Below are 17,499 nucleotides of genomic sequence, written 5' to 3' on the forward strand. Positions count from 1 at the left end.
TAATATCTGGTGGACAGTGAGGATGTTGACATGAAGCTAGTAGGCCACGAAGGCTTACTGAATACTGGAGAGATCAAACTGTGCTACAAGAAAGGCTAAATGAAGAACAGAAATCGGACATGGCAAGGCAGGTTAGCCGATAGCGACAGGACCTGGCATTGGTTAAAAGTAGAAAAGTTGGAGGGGCTAATTCTCACTGCACAAAATCAAGAACGAACGTATATAAAGCCAGAACTGAGAAGATAGCAACAGACGACAAATGCTGCCTCTGCAAAAAAAAAAAAAAAAAGCTGAAGAAACTGAGAACCACCTATTCAGCTGTGCAAGAAGATCACACAGACCGATTACAAACAACAGCTTGACAAAATGGTGCACTGGGATATCTGCAAGAAATATCCTTGCCTGCAAGCGAGAACTGGTAGGTCCACAACATAGACACAGTAATAGAAAATGAAGACGCTAAAGTAACTCTGGGACAGACAAGCACCTGGCACATAACACCCCATGATCATAAGATAAGATTTTTTTAAAAAAAGTCTGGATGGTGGACATGGAATAGAATAGATCTGGAAGGGAGCTTGGAGGTCTTCTAGTCCAGCCCCCTGCTCAAGCAGGAGAACTTACACCGTCTCAGACAGGTATTGTCCAGGCTCTTCACCCCCACGATTTCTGGTGGCAAGCTGTTCCACTGGTTGGTTGTCCTCACTGTCAGGAAGTTTCTCCTTAATTCCAGGTTGCTTCCGTCTTTGATCAGCTTCCAACCGTTGTTTCTTGTCCTTCCCTCTGGTGCTCTGGTGAACAACCTGGCCCCCTCTGCCCTATGGCAGCCCCTCGGATACTGGAATACTGCTATCATGTCTCCCCTATTTCTTCTTTTCTTTAGACTGGCCAAACCCAAGTCCCACAGTCGTTCTTTGTACATTTTGGTCTCCAGGCCTTTGATCATCTTAATTGCTCTTCTCTGATTTTTTTTTCCAGACTCTCAACATCTTTTTTGTGATATGGTGACCTGGAGATGCCAGAATAGAACAACAACAACAACAACAACAACAACAACAACAAAACCTGGAGAAAAATGCTAAGACCGACATGTAAAAATAGAATGGGTGTGACAAAAGAAAGCAAAGATAGCATCAACAATAATAGGTCCTTTGGGTGCAATCCTAAAACATCTGGAGATCACTTGAACACCATCAGCATTTACAAAATGACAATCAGTCAATTACAAAAGCAGTTTTACTTGGAACAGCTTATATCCTGCAACAATACCTTTAACATCATCAAACAACAACATCTGCCTATCCCAGAAGAACTCAATAGGTAGATAAAAACGCAGTCTAAACATCCGGCTGACTGTGCAACCTACCATAATAGTAATAAAGCTGCAAAAGGCAGCTGTGTTTGGAACAGCTTACATCCTGCAATGACATTTCTAATAATAATTGGAAACTCAGAGAAGAATTGGATGCAGCACCTCCAATCTCTAACACCATCGAACAAAACATGACTGACTATCCAGGTATCTGGGCAGGACTCAGCCTGGATAAAAATTCCAGTTTAAACATCTTGCTGACTGTTCCAGGGAGGGAGGGAGGGAGGGAGGGAGGGAGGAAGGAAGGAAGGAAGGAAGGAAGGAAGGAAGGAAGGAAGGAAGGAAGGAAGGAAGGAGGGAGGGAGGGAGGGAGGGAGGGAGGAAGAAAGAAAGAAAGAAAGAAAGAAAGAAAGAAAGAAAGAAAGAAAGAAAGAAAGAAAGAAAGAAAGAAAGGAAGGAAGGAAGGAAGGAAGGAGCGAGGGAGGAAAGAGAGAGAGAGAGAGAGAGAGAGAGAGAGAGAGAGAAAGAAAGAAAGAAAGAAAGAAAGAAAGAAAGAAAGAAAGAAAGAAAGAAAGAAAGAAAGAAAGGAAGGAGGGAGGGAGGGAGGGAGGGAGGGAGGAAAGAGAGAGAGAGAGAGAAAGAGAAAGAAAGAAAGAAAGAAAGAAAGAAAGAAAGAAAGAAAGAAAGAAAGAAAGAAAGAAAGAAAGAAAGAAAGAAAGAAAGACTCGGCTCTTTCCAAGACTTGCACTTTCCAGGATTTTCAATTCCAACCATTATTCTAATGAGTTGCAAATATTTTGAAATGATATACAGTGCAAATGTTAATGTTTATTATTTGGGGTTTTCCTTTGCCAGCCTAATTGGACAGAGCGGGAGAAGGACTGCTCCGAGTTGCTCTAAGCAGATTTGTAATAAATAAATTAACACAACCAACAGGCACAGAACAAAACATTTGAGTACCAAGCCTGTGCTCACTTCAAAACAACAAACAAAAAAACAACAATTTGGAACAGAAGAAATGCTTTAAGCTCTCACGGAAGCTTGAGTCCAGCATGTTTGCTGTTTTTGAGATTGGGATGAGACTCTTCCAATATCTCAGGGGCTGCCCCAAAGAAGAGAGGGTCAGACTATTCTCCAGAGCACCTGAAGGAAGGGACAAGAAGCAATGGATGGAGACTAATCAAGGGGAGAAGCAACCTAGGCATAAGGAGAAATTTCTTGCCAGTGAAAACAGTAACAGTGGACTTCAGAAGTTGTGGGAACTCCATTACTGGAGGTTTTCAAGAAGAGATTGGACAGCCATTTGTCTGAAAAGGTATAGGGCCTCCCACTTGGGCAGGGGGTTGAGCTAGAAGACCTCCAAGCTGCTTCCAACTCTGTTATTCCGAGAACTTGAAAAAAAAAGGCAACTGCTTTCAGGCTTCCACCAAACACCTGCAAGCTTTTTTTTTCCTCAGAACTTGCAGAAGGTCTGAAGCACTTTTCTTACTTATGGATGGCTGCCCAGCTCTGCTAAATAGAGTTAGCATACTCTGTGCCACAGCAGCGATGCCTCAGATACATCTCTAAAATAATAATGGAAGTAAACAGCGGGTAAAGGTTTGTTTCTCCACCTTGAACAGCGTCCCCAAATTATTTTTAAACCTATCCTTAAATTCAGAATAAGAATAAGGGACGCGGTGGCTCAGTGGGTTAGGACGCTGAGCTTGTCGATCAGAAGGTCGGCAGTTTGGCGGGTCGAATCCCGAGTGCCGCGTAGCAGAGTGAGCGCCTGTTACTCATCCCAGCTTCTGCCAACCTAGCAGTTCGAAAGCACGTAAAAAATGCAAATAGAAAAATAGGGACCACTGCGGTGGGAAGGTAACAGCGCTCCGTGCGGCTTTGGTGTCTAGTCATGCCGGCCACATGACCACGGAGACGTCCTCGGACAAGCGCTGGCTCTTCGGCTTTGAAACGGAGATGAGCACCGGCCCCCAGAGTCGGAAACGACTAGCATGCACGTGCGTGGGAACCTTTACCTTTACCTTTAAGTTCAGAAACAAAGATCAAGCAGAAGAGGCAGCAGAGAACAAGTCCAAAGTCCCATGTCTTCACCTGTAAACTTCCACAGTCCTCTGAATTTAAAAATACAGCTTACAAATTCTATCCCCAATAGGTACCATAGGACTGTAAAAAACAAAACAAAACACCAGAGTATATCTTTCAAGGCCAGAGGACAAGGCCAGTTTTCAAAAATCTAGAAAAGCAGACTTTTCCATAAGTGAAAATCAACCCTTAATCCTTTATTCATTAAAATATAGAAGATAGAACAATAAGAGTTGGAAGGGACCTTGGAGGTCTTCTAGTCCAACCCCCAATCCACTATTTATTTCAGATAAATAGTTGTCCAGTCTCTTTTTGATGGAGCACCCACAACTTCTGAAGGCAAGCTATTTCAGTGGTTGATTGCTCTCCCCATTAGGAAATTTATTTATTTTATTTATTTTAATTCCATTTATATCCCGCCCTTCTCCGAAGACTCAGGGCGGCTTACAAGCTTAGCAGTAGCCTTCATTCTATGTATATGCCTGCTTATTAGGGCTTTCACACCCCACCCCCGCAAGCGACATTATTACAAAGTCAGCTTAGTAAGCTTCCTCCTTAGTTCTAGGTTGCTTCTCTCCTTAATTAGTTTCCAACTGTTGTTTCTGGTCTTGCCTTTTGGTGCTTTGGGAAATAGTTTGACACACACACACACACACACACACACACACACACACACCGTCTTTCTAAGAGCTCCTCAAATGTTGGGACAGTGTTATCATGTCGTCCCAATACTTCTTTTCACTAGACTAGACATACCAATTCTTGCAACTGTTAACTCATATCTTTTAGCCTCCAGTTGCTCTTCTTTGCATTCTTTCCAGAATTCCAACATCTTTTGGATAGGCTGTTGACCAAAACGGGATGCACTATTCCAAGGGTACACAGGCTTTGTACTAGAAGAGGGCTTTTCAACCAGTGGTACGGGTACCACCTGTGGTACATTGGCACCTGGCAGGTGGTACGCGACCATCCTAGAAAAGTGGTAGCGGGGGAGGGGAATGAGCTGAACCGGTGGCAGCAACGCACAAGCCTGAGCGAGAGACGGCTGGAGCTGCAGGGCTGTCGGGGCTCAGCGGAAGTGCCAGGATCAGCGCCAGGCTCCAGCTGGAGCTCAGCGCTGATCCTGGCGCTTCTGAGCCCAGAAGAAGTGCCGATCAGCTGGAATGTTGCAGCATCTCCAGGGTCTTGTGATTTACATTCAGATGCTTGGCAACGGATTCATATTTATGACGGTCACAATGTCCCAGGGTCATGTGAAGTGACCAAAACCTGCTGCAACCACCCAGCAGACGGAGGGAATAAAAACCAAACACCCACCCCACCCACCCGCTGCCAATCCTCAACAGAAATGCTCTCAACAATGAAAACCTCGGACAGGAGGAAGAGCGCCACCGGGTGGGCAGGCAAGTGTCTTGCTCGGCTGTGGCTTGGGGGAGGGGCACTTTTTTCAGTGCCCTTGTAACTTCGAACAGTCACTAAGCGAACTGTTGTAAGTCGAGGACTACCTGTACTTCATCACTTTTATCCTTTTTTTGGGGGGGGGTCATCAAGTTTTTGACACCTTGCTAGGCGACTGGTGGTACTCGGATATTGCTATATCGTAGAAGTGGTACAAGGGGTGAAAAAGTTGAAAATTCACGTGGTAGAAAACATATCTTCTCCTCTTTCCAGTGGTGATTGATAAATAAGGCGCAGAGGAGGAAGCTGTTTTCAAGTCACGGCTTCCGCAGAGGAGGAAAAAGGGGGTCCAATAATACCATGAGCGCTTGCCATTGTGACCCAGGCATTGACAACTTTAGTGCATTTTTGCACTGCTGGTTTCATCGTTTTAACAAATTCATGTGCATTGCCTCCAGCTGAGAGCGCAGTTTGTAGCTATGGAATAAAACCAGTGTCCACGTGAAGCCTGCACGAGTTATGTAGCATTTGATAAGTCGATTGGTTGCGGTCATGGATGGGACTGCAGAATGTAAAAATGGGTCATTGGGGGGCTTAAAGGACAAGTTATTCTATCTGTAGGTTTTTTGGTTTTTTTAACGTCTTTGGGACTGCCGAGAGGGTTAACCTCAATCTCTGCCTTTTGGATTTTCTGAAAAGCGCATAAGCGGTGCCGATTCCCACCCAACAACAGAAACATTGTCACTTCTTATTGTGCTCTGCAATTACACTGCATCCAGTGATTGGAGGAGAAAGGACGCCATTTGCCTCTGTGAAACTGTAGCTCGTTCTCTCTGTCTCTCCTGACTGGTTCCTGCTGGTATTCTTTCCATTGAAATAACAATCAGAACTGACACATTAATGCACAGGGTTGCTTATGAATACCCTGCCCGGATGGAGAGATCTGTGCCGTATTTACAACTTCACTTTAAAAATGGCAGCTTCTGTATTAAAGTTGTGACAGACAGAAGCTAGACTGCAGGAAGTGCTCTAATCACATCTTCCCGACAAATCTCGATGTGCTAAATTTGCTCAGTTGCGGCGACAGATTCTTCGCTGTTGCCATAAAAGGGAAACTCATAAAATTTTAAGTTCAGCGGGGGATGGCACCTGGATAACTGGCTCAGAAAAGAAGCAGAAATAGACTCACTTGGAACATGGAAGGGAGGAAGTCGAACATAGAAAAGAGGAAATAGGCTTGGGAGGGACCCTGGAGGTCTTCTAGTCCAACCCCTTGCTCAGGCAGGAAGCCCTATACCAGGGGTCTTCAAACTTGGCCTTTTTATGACTTGTGGATTTCAGCTCCCAGAATTCCTCAGCCAGCATGCCTGGCTGAGGAATTCTGGGAGTTGAAGTCCACAAGACATCAAAGGGCCAAGTTTGAAGACCCCTGTCTTAAATCTAACAAACAAAATGGAGGCTGGCTGAGGAATTCTGGGAGTTGAAGTCCACAAGTCATCAAAGGGCCAAGTTTGAAGACCCCTGTCTTAAATCTAACAAACAAAATGGAGGCTGGCTGAGGAATTCTGGGAGTTGAAGTCCACAAGTCATCAAAGGGCCAAGTTTGAAGACCCCTGTCTTAAACGTAACAAACAAAATGGAGGCTGGCTGAGGAATTCTGGGAGTTGAAGTCCACAAGTCATCAAAGGGCCAAGTTTGAAGACCCCTGTCTTAAATATAACGAACAAAATGGGGGCTGGCTGAGGAATTCTGGGAGTTGAAGTCCACAAGTCATCAAAGGGCCAAGTTTGAAGACCCCCCTGCTCTAGACCATTCCAGTCCAAGTGGTTGTCCAATCTCCTCTTGAAAACCTCCAGACAACGAACACCACAGCTTCCTGAGGGAAGCCATTTCACTGATTAATTGTTCTCATTGACAGGAATTTTCTCCTTAATTCTAGGCTGGATCTCTCTTTAATGATCCTCCAGCCATTACCTCTTGCCCTGCCCTCAGATGCTTTGGAGAATTGATCTCCCACTAATTATGACTTGCCAAGATACCAGCGCAATCCCCTGCCTCCATTCATGCATTTAATAAGGGGAGGGGGTGTGTGTCTCCATGCTTAATGAGTTCAATAAAAAAAAGTCACTAAATTTATGAAGGTCTAGAACAGATGGATCACAGTCCAGGGTTACAGGGGAAAAAAAAAAGTATTGCGCTCTCGGTGAAATTTCTCTACTGTAATTTTCACCTTGGTCCTTGACAATGTCTAATTTTTTTCCCCATCCATCGCAGTAATGGCTGACGATCTTTTTTTTTTGGGGGGGGCTTCTTCTACCCAGGGCATGTTCACCAAGGAGAAAAGGGCCCTTGTTTTTCTCCATTGCACTTCTCCGCAAATTTGCAGCCTCCGGTTTTGTTTTTTCACTCTTTTCCTTCCAAAAATAAAGGCTTGTGAGCCCAGTGACTCAGTCTGACAGCAGCTACCATTAATAACAAACAAGAGAATAGGACCACGTGGGCAGATGATAAAAAACAGAAGTAAGAAGGTCCTTGTTTTAGAGCAGGGGTCTTCAAACTCGGCCCTTTTATGACTCATGGACTTCAACTCCAAGAATTCCTCAGCCAGGTACGCTGGCTGAGGAATTCTGGGAATTGAAGTCCACAAGTCATAAAAGGGCCGAGTTTGAAGACCCCTGCTTAGAGTAAAAGGAGTAAATGAAGATGCTTCTCCTCCTCCTCCTCCTCCTCTGCCTCCTCTTCTTATTTTTCTTCCTCCCCCTCTTCTTCTCTTCTTCCTCCTCCCCCTCCCCTTCTTACTCCTCCTCTTCTTACTTCTCTTCCTCCTCCCCCCTCCTCTAACTTCTCTTCCCCCTCCTCTTCCTCTTACTTCTCTTCCTCCTCCTCCTCCTCCTCCTCCTCCTCCTGCTGTCTTCTGTCTTCACACCAGCTGCACACACAGTTGGGATTTCTCCAAGTAGGCGCAGCAAAGTTTTAAAAAGCAAGCAACAGGAACCCACATTACGCCACACAACAGCACGAATATCGCTTCAGGGGGTTTTTCCTCCACCCCCCTTTGAAATCTTTTCTTTTCTCCCATGCTACTAGAGACACCTGGTGATTAGGTTGCAGTGGGATTTGACAGTAATCTGTTGGCACATGGTAAACATCAGGTGCCTGGAAGTATTAGACTGATCTGCAGTTTATCTTCAAATGTTACAGGACTGCCTACTGCAGCAAATCCGTGGTGACTCTCAGCTTGAGTGCTTCTTGCAAAATAGGCTCCCACACACACACACACACTCCCCTTGTTGTCGTTGTTCAGTAAAAAGCTACAGCCAGGCTCTTTGTTAATCCATCATCCCTCCTGTTCTCTCGACAAATCTTTCCCCCATCCCACCACAAGCCCCATCATCCATCCCCTCTGTGATCCTCCACACAACTTGTATACGTAGGAAGTTCCCAATGCCACTTTGTCGCCTGGCTTAAAAGAAAGCTGTATCTGCTCTCTTTTTTTTCCCCCTTTATCCATCCATTCTTTCGTCTATTTTGGGAATGTGGGGAGAAAAAAAAAGCTTATGTTTGCCAGAAGTTTATTTATTTATTTATTATTTATTAATTTAATTTATATACCGCCCTTCTCTCAAGAGACTCAGGGCGGTGAACAGGGCAATACATAAAAGTTAAATACAAAAATTTGTTGTTGTTGTTTTTTAAAAAAGAAAGAACGAAAGAGAACTGTTTCCTGTTAGCATGGAATTACTGCCATTATCCACACAAGTTCTGTTGTTGTTGTTTTTCCTTTGCCCTGCTTTGCATTCAAGGGTGCTTTGCTTCTGAAACTAACAGAACAAATGTTTTTTTTGTCTTATTTAAATGATCGGGGCTGCAGAAGAATTGGAGTCTGCTGAATCAGACTAAACTCTGTGTAAACCAGGACTATCTTCCCAAAGCTGACTTCAGGGCATGCAACTTATTCTGCCCCAAGACTGTGCATTCATGCTTCACCGTGACTTTTGCTCAGCCCTTTTTTTTTTCTTCTTTTTTTCCCCAAAGAAATTGTCTAAGCTATATCACCCTCCATTTCTTGTAAGAAGCTATTTCCTTCTGCTTTTCTGGCTTTGCGGTTGATTCATTAAAGTAAGCAATCCTAAATTCTAATAACAGATGTTCTCATTAAACTCTGGAAAGGGTGCAGAGAAAAGAAACAAAGAGGAATAAGGGACTAACATACGAAGAACAGGAATTGGGTATGTCTAGTCTAGTGAGAAAGGGACGCGGTGGCTCAGTGGGTTAGGACGCTGAGCTTGTCAATCAGAAGGTCGGCAGTTTGGCGGGTCGAATCCCAAGTGCCGCGTAACAGAGTGAGCGCCTGTTACTCATCCCAGCTTCTGCTAACCTAGCAGTTCGAAAGCATGTAAAAATGCAAGTAGAAAAATAGGGACCGCTACGGTGGGAAGGTAACAGCGTTCCGTGTGCCTTTGGCATCTAGTCATGCCGGCCACATGACCATGGAGACGTCCTCGGACAAGCGCTGGCTCTTCAGATTTGAAACGGAGATGAGCACCGGCCCCTAGAGTCGGAAACGACTGGCATGCACGTGCGGGGGAACCTTTACCTTTTTTTAGTCTAGTAAGAAAAAGAAAGAAAAAGGACTGGGGAAGACATGATAGCAGTGTTCCAATATTTGAGGGTCACAAAGAGGAAGGGTCAAGTTTGAAGACCCCTGCCTTAAGCAAACTCTGACTATATATCTCATCAGTAACACCCCACCAAATCATTTGTCACTAAATATCAAGGGAAGCTTAAGGGAAGCTGCCCTGAAAACTCCATCAAGCATGCCAGGCTTGTGACACAACATGCCTTATTTACTCCATTAGTCAGCCACTAGGTATGACCTACAGAGCTGTCATTTTAGTGAGAGCAAATTGCAAAAGATTTCTCAAGCTTAAGATCAGGTTTCCATGGGCGCTGCAGGTTAAAGGTAGATTCGATTGGCACACTCCCTGTGTTTGCACAATATGCTCAAGTATAAATAAGCCAAACCCCTTTGAGTTAAATGTGTTATACCAGGGGTCTTCAAACTTGGCCCTTTTTATGACTCGTGGACTTCAACTCCCAGAATTCCTCAGCCAGCGTGCCTGACTGAGGAATTCTGGGAGTTGAAGTCCACAAGTCATAAAAGGGTCAAGTTTGAAGAAGCCTGTGTTGTACTAAGTCAGTGCAAGTGTTTCATGTATAGTTTGGTAGCACCTGGTGGCCCCAAAACACATATAAAATCTGTGTTTAAAGGAGAAACTAAGCAACAGTTTTGTATTTCATGAATGGATCTCCTTCCACTCCTCCATTTAAGCATTCTTTTAGAAAGGAAACAAAATATCTGGTTGCACTTTTAACTAACCAGAGTCCAAAGTTTGATCAGCCTATATAGCTTCAACTCTAGTTTAGATAAGACAGCGTATCCCCATGCAAAGACCTGAATGGCCACTAGTGATAGCAGAGAGTTGACATTTTCTGGTGCAATTTGCGACCATCAAGTAACTGTCAGGATTTTTGCAACCCTCTCATGCAACCCTAAGCTAAAAGTGGTAGATTACGCTTGCTTAATTAGAGACCACTTTCAATATAACCCCAAGTCAATGTAGCAAATAAATAAATAAATATTAATAATAATAATTAAAAAAAAATCTTCCCATGGCTATTTCAAAAGTGAAAGGAGAGGGGGGGAAGAGTGCTAATTCAAAATCTGCTGACATAATTCTGGCAAGCTGTTTTTAGTTGTCGTTTTTTAGTAGGGGGTTGTCGTTGAACAGACAATTTATTGTGCTGGGGGAAAAAAGTGCTGAAAACTATTTGTCAAGAGGAATAGAATAGAATAGAATAGAATAGAATAGAATAGAATAGAATAGAATAGAATAGAATAGAATAGAATAGAATAGAATAGAATAGAATAGAATAGAATAGAATAGAATAGAATAGAATAGAATTAAGGGCTAGGATAAAAATAGAAATAGAAATAGAATTGTTGTTGTTGTTAGTTGTGAAGTCATGTCCGACCCATCGGGATCCCATGGACAACATTCCTCTAGGCCTTCCTGTCCTCTACCATCTTCTGGAGTCCATTTAGGCTCATGCCTACTGCTTCAGTGACTCCATCCAGCCACCTCCTTCTCTGTCGTCCCCTTCTTCTATTGCCCTCAACCTTTCCCAGCATTAGGCTCTTCTCCAGTGAGTCCTTCCTTCTCCTTAGGTGGCCAAAGGATTTGAGTTTTAGCTTCAGAATCTGGCCTTCTAAAGAGCAGTCAGGGTTGATCTCCTCTAGGACTGACCGGTTTGATCGCCTTGCAGTCCAAGGGACTCACAGGAGTCTTCTCCAGCACCAGAGTTCAAAGGCCTCAATTCTTTGGTGTTCAGCCTTTCTTATTGTCCAACATTCCCTGCCATACATTGCAACTGGGAAGACCATAGCCTTGACTATACGCACTTTTGTTGGCAGGGTGATGTCTCTGCTTTTTAGTGTGCTGTCTAGATTTGCCATGGCTTTCCTCCCCAGGAGCAAGCGTCTTTTAATTTCTTGACTACAGTCCCCATGTGCAGAGATCTTGGAGCCCAGGAAAATAAAATCCGTCACTCCCTCCATTTCTTCCCCATCTATTTGCCAGGAATTGGCCTTAGAAATAGAATAGTAATTATTTATTGACCAAGTATGATTGGACACATACAAGGAATTAAGTCTCTGCTGCCTAAGCTCTCAGTGTTCATAAAAGCAACAAGTAGTATGCTTATTATCTCATTCCCTCTTATGGGAGTAAATCCCATTGAAATTAACAGGGTTTACTTTTTGAGCAAGCCCACAGATTAGCCAAAGCATCTTTTGTTGACATCACCCACCTGCTACAGGTTATAAAATTAGTTTCTATGTTCATCAGTTGATGTGTTTGCAAGAAGTAAAGGGAAATTACAACATAGGATGATAGGGATGGAAGAGACCTTGAAAGGCTTCTCATCCAATCCCCTGTCCATATCAGGAGACCTTAATTCCATCCTGGATGGATGGTTGTCTAGCTTTCTCTTGAAAACCTCCAGTGATGGAGCACCACAACTCTGTTCCTTTAACTAGTGGATTCTCACTGTCAGGAAATTTCTCTTTAGCTCTAGGTTGGGTGTCTCTTTAATGAGCTTCCAACCATGACTTCTTGGCCTGCCCTCAGGTGCTTTGGAGAATAAGTCAACCTTCTCTTCTCCGTGACAGCCTCTCAAGTACCAGAAGACAACTACCGTATCACCCCTAAACCTTATCTTCATTAGATTAGGCGTATCAAGTTCCTTTAACTGTTCATTATAAGATTTAGCTTCCAGACCCCTAACCATCTTTGCTGCTCTTCTCTGCACTCTTTCTAGAGCAGGGGTCTTCAAACTTGGCCCTTTGATGACTTGTGGACTTCAGCTCCCAGAATTCCTCAGCCAGCCTCCATTTTGTTTGTTAGATTTAAGACAGGGGTCTTCCAACTTGGCCCTTTTATGACTTGTGGACTTCAACTCCCTGAAGTCCTCAGCCTGGCTGAGGAATTCTGGGAGTTGAAGTCCACAAGTCATAAAAGGGCCACGTTTGAAGAGCCCTGTTCTAGAGCCTCAGCATCTTTTTTTTTTTTAGTAGATCCAACTACTTCTATTATCTCGGCCTACCCTGATCCTTTTTGCTCTAAGATAGCTAAAAGCGAATATTTAGGAAGCTAGGTCCCCACGGAAAGGGCAAATGAAAACAATTCCTCCACACTGTTCTTCTTGACATGTACAAGATGGACTCTGATGGATCACTTTTTCTTAGCACATCTGACAATTATGTGAATTCCAACTGGCATGCAAGATTACCAACCCTTTGACATGCTTGCTAGACTTAAACGTATGTGGGTCTGAACACCTCTCAGCAATATTTTTTTTAATTAATTATAATTTGGCAACTTGTCCCAAAGGCGCTTTTTTCAAAAGGCAACTGGGCTTTCTTCGTTTTTCCTTGAAGACGTTTTGCTTCTCTTCTAAGAAGCTTCTTCAGCTCTTCAGAAGAAGAAGCTTCTTGGATGAGAAACGAAATGTCTTCAAGGCAAAACAAAAGAAACTCCAGGAAAGAAAGCATTAAATCTCTTTTACAGGTAGAACTTTCCTGCTAAACAACCCATATGCATTCTGTTTTGAAGGCTAGAAACACCCTTGCACACTATTTTAAGTGCTTCAACAGTTGCGTTGTTTGCGATGTCATGGAGTGTGTACTGCAAGTTACCTTCACAATATTATCGCCAAATGTACTCATAACACTTCAGATAAGTCTAATAAAATGCTCAGGGTGTTTTTCAAACGAGACAAGAAAAAAAAAGAGGAAATTTTTCTCTCTGCGCAGAAAAATTTGAGACAACCTGTTTTCTGACGCACCCACCTCACAGTGTGTTTTCCCTTCTGGTCTGTGAGGTTTTTGTGCATGAACATCCTTGACTGTGATTTCTGTCAACTAGAATTTATAGTTCTGCAGAATGTACACACCCAGCCAGCTGTGACAAAGCCATAGTTGGGTACAGAAGGGCAACATATGTGTCAACGCTGCTAACATCGGATATTTTTGCATTGACCACAGATGGAAATGTAGCCATCTTTTCCCTTTCACATTTAGAGTTAGATGATGGTGTGTGGGGGGAATGTGAATGAGAGTCCAGCTAGACATAACAACACTAAACCTAGCGTGAGAATCAAGGTTACTGAGCCCAGAGCTGATAAAGAACTGGCGGGCTGGAGTGCTGGAGAAGAAGCCCTTGCTTCAAGCTAATTGGGGAATGTGATTTATGACCATTAATTGAGGGAGGGAATTGTGCTTTGATACTAGGTGCCATGGGGAGGGGGATTCAGTTTTTGGCTTTGATTATGTAAATGCCGATATTATGCTACTCGAGTAAAAGATCCTTGAAGGTAAACAATGCCTATAAGTTCTTTTGAAGAGTTTCATCTGTCGGAACCATGACAATATGTATGACATTTTGTTTTTATTTTAATCGTATTCACATGCCGCCTGTCTCACCGTCAAACTGATTAAAATCCTACCTTTTACACCTCAACTTACAACGACCACGGAGTCCAACAATTTAAACTCTTTAATGGTTCAATGTTGCCCACACATTTAATAATAAAAAAATTAAACCTGCTTAATAGGACCACAATGCATCTCATTTATTTTCCTTTTACTATCTTCAAATCAATTACCATAGGGCAAAAATTTTTGGAAACCCACAAGGAAGGCACAGAGGATTTGCGGGAATGGGGAGGAGAGGCCTAGCTCCTTAACCTGCATACTTTTAGTAGCAGCGTTCTCTTAGTTTTCCACAGATTTGGAATTGCTTTCTGAAATTTCCTGCAAGAAAATTTCAGGTAGACCTCAACCTACGAGGACAGTTAAAAGCCCAAAACGTCTGCTGCCGAACGAGACATTTCTTAAATGAGTTTGGCCCTGGTTTTTTTAATGACCTTTCTTGTGACCGTTGCTAAGTGAGTCACGGCAGCGGTTAAATTAGTCCCATGGTCGTTCAGTCAATCTGGCTTCCCCCCCCCCGGACTTGGCTTGTCAGAAGGTGGCAAAAGGGGGAATCATGTGAGCACAACCTCGTAGATATGGCACCGGTTGCCAAGCGTCCTAATTTGGATCACAGGACCGGGGGAGGACCGGGCTGCAGCCGTCGTTAAGTGTGAAAAAACCACCATAAGTCACTTTTCTCAGTACTGTTGCAACTACAAATGGTGATAAGTCGAGGAAGCTACCGAAAGCCCCCACATCAGGATTAAGTGTGTGTGTGTACATTTACAACAACAACAACAACAGTAATAATGTTGGAAGGGACCTTGGAGGTCATCTAATTCAACCCCCTGCTCAGGCAGGAAACCCTATACCATTTCAGACAAATGGGTGTCCAGTCTCTTCTTAAAAACTTGTAGTGTTGGAGCATTCACAGCTTCTGGAGGCAGGTTGTTCCACTGGTGAATTGTTCTCACTGTCAGGATTGATCTTGCCTTGAAACTCTTTAATGGCTCCATAATTGCCCATGCATTCAATGATAAATAAATAAATAAATGAATAAATGAATAAATAAATAAATAAATAATCCTGGTTAATAGGCTTACATCTCATTTGTTTTCCTTTTTACCATCTTCAAATGAACTGCCGTTGGGCAGCCATTTTTGGAAATCCACAAGGAAGTTTCAAAGGGTTTAGGGCAGGGGTAGGCAACCTCGGCTCTTTTATGACTCATGGACTTCAACTCCCAGAATTCCTGAGCCAGCTGGAATTGAAGTCCATGAGTCATAAAAGAGCCGAGGTTGCCTACCCCTGTTTTAGGGGAACAGGGAGGAGAGGCCTAACTCCTGAATTTGTGTACCTTGTTTTCCACAGATTTGGAATCGCTCTCTGGAATTCCATCCAGGAGTCCCTCTGGGCACACGTGGTCCTTAACTTACGACCACAATTCAGCCCTAAATTTCTGCTGCCAAGTGAAACATTTGAGATAGAAAACAAAACAACAACAACAACATTGCACAAACAAGATCTCTCTCGTGTGATGTGGCTTTGCACACCTGCGGAGATTGTGTCGCAGTGCTGCAAAGCCACATGAGCCATCAGTTTTGCCGGTGCCTGCAGGTTTAACCTGTCGGCTAATTATGGCAGCTACCAAACGTGCTGCCCTTCCAATGTTGTGTACTACGATGTAGCGTGCCACCTGGATCCATCCAACAGCTGAGGCTGGTGTTTACCCAGGTTGTGAACCACCTGCAGGGATTGAGTCCACAACACCCTCTACAAACCACAGATTAGCCAAGTGAGATACAGCGGCCCGAGAATGCAACTCATTCTTATAAAAACAAAATCTTGGAGCCATGGGAGAAAAAACAGAACAAAACAGCAACCCTGAGACATTATAAATAGGCTAATATGACTGTCTCAAGAAAAGCTGCAGGACTTGGGTTTGGCTAGTCTACAGAAAAGAAGAAATAGGGGTGACAAGATAGCAGTGTTCCAGTATCTGAGGGTCTGCCACAAAGAAGAGGAAGGGGTCAAACTATTCTCCAAAGCACCAGAGGGAAGGACGAGAAACCATGGTTGGAAACTGACCAAAGAGAGAAGCAACCTGGAATTAAGGAGCAACTTCCTGACAGTGAGGACAATCAACCAGTGGAACAACTTTGCCTTCAGAAGTTGTGGGTGCTTCATCACTGGAGATGTTTAAGAAGAGGCTAGACAGTCACTTGTCTGAGATGGTATAGGTTCTCCTGCTTGTACCAGGGGATGGACTACAAGACCTCCAAAGTCCCTTCCTATTCTATTCTATTCTATTCTATTCTATTCTATTCTATTCTATTCTATTCTATTCTATTCTATTCTATTCTATTCTATTATTTGACAGTCACAAAGAAGAGGGAGTCAAGCTATTCTCCAAAGCACCCAAAGGCAGGACAAGAAGCAACGGATGGAAGCAACCTGGAACTAAGGAGAAACTTCCTGACAGTTAGAACAATTAACCAGTGGAACCACCTGCCTCCAGAAGCGGTGAATGCTCCAACACTGGAAGTATTTAAGAAGAGACTGGACAGCCATTTGTCTGAAATGGAATAGGGTTTCCTACCTGAGCAGGGGGTTGGACTAGATGACCTCCACGGTCCCTTCCAGCTGCTGCTGCTGCTGCTATTATTATTATTGTTATTAGTATTAGTATTAGTATTAGTATTCCTTTCAGTAATGTCTAAAAAAAGACCAAAAAAAAAAGATAGACCAAGACTGCATTTGATTTCATTTATACCTGTGACTATCATCTTAAGAACTTAACAGAAACTATAGAATGTCTTTTTTTCAAGGAGGAAAATTCTCTTTTGATTTATATAAATTTCAGAATAGAAAGAAGAAGGTATTCATGGGTTTAAAAAAAAACCAAAACCTTATCCATTGGGACTCAGTGCATAATAAGTACTATACTAATGATACTACTACTACTACTACTACTACTACTACTACTACTACTACTAATAATAATAATAATAATAATAATAATAATAATAATAATAATAATAATAATAAAGTTAGAAGGGACCTTTGAGGTCATCTAGTCCAACCCCCTGCTCAGGCAGGAAACCCTATACCGTTTCAGACAAATGGCTGTCCAGTCTCTTCTTAAAAACTTCCAGTGTTGGAGCATTCACAGCTTCTGGAGGCAGGTTGTTCCACTGGTCAATTGTTCCGACTGTCAGGATTGATTCTGCCTTGAAACCATAATTCCCCATGCATTCAATAATAAAATAATAATAATAAACCTGGTTAATAAGTTCACATCTCATTTGTTTTCCTTTTTACTGTCTTCAAATGAACTGCCACTGGGCAGCCATTTTTGGAAACCCACAAGGAAGGTACAAAGGGTTTTGGGGAACAGGGAGGAGAGGCCTAGCTCCTGAAATTGTGTACCTTGTTTTGCACTGATTTGGAATCGCTCTCTGGAATTCCATCCAGGAGTCCCTCTGGGCACATGTGGTCCTTAACCTACGACCACAGTTCAGCCCAAAATTTCTGCTGCCAAGTGAAACATTCATTAAGCGAGTTCTGCCCCATTTTTTACGACCTTTCTTGTGACCATCCTTATGCGAATCACGGCAGCGGTCAAGTTAGTCACACGGTCGGTAAATGAGTCTGGCTTCCCCACTGACCT

Source organism: Vipera ursinii (genome assembly GCF_947247035.1).
Source record: "Vipera ursinii genome assembly, chromosome: 4".
Lineage (NCBI taxonomy): Eukaryota > Metazoa > Chordata > Lepidosauria > Squamata > Viperidae > Vipera > Vipera ursinii.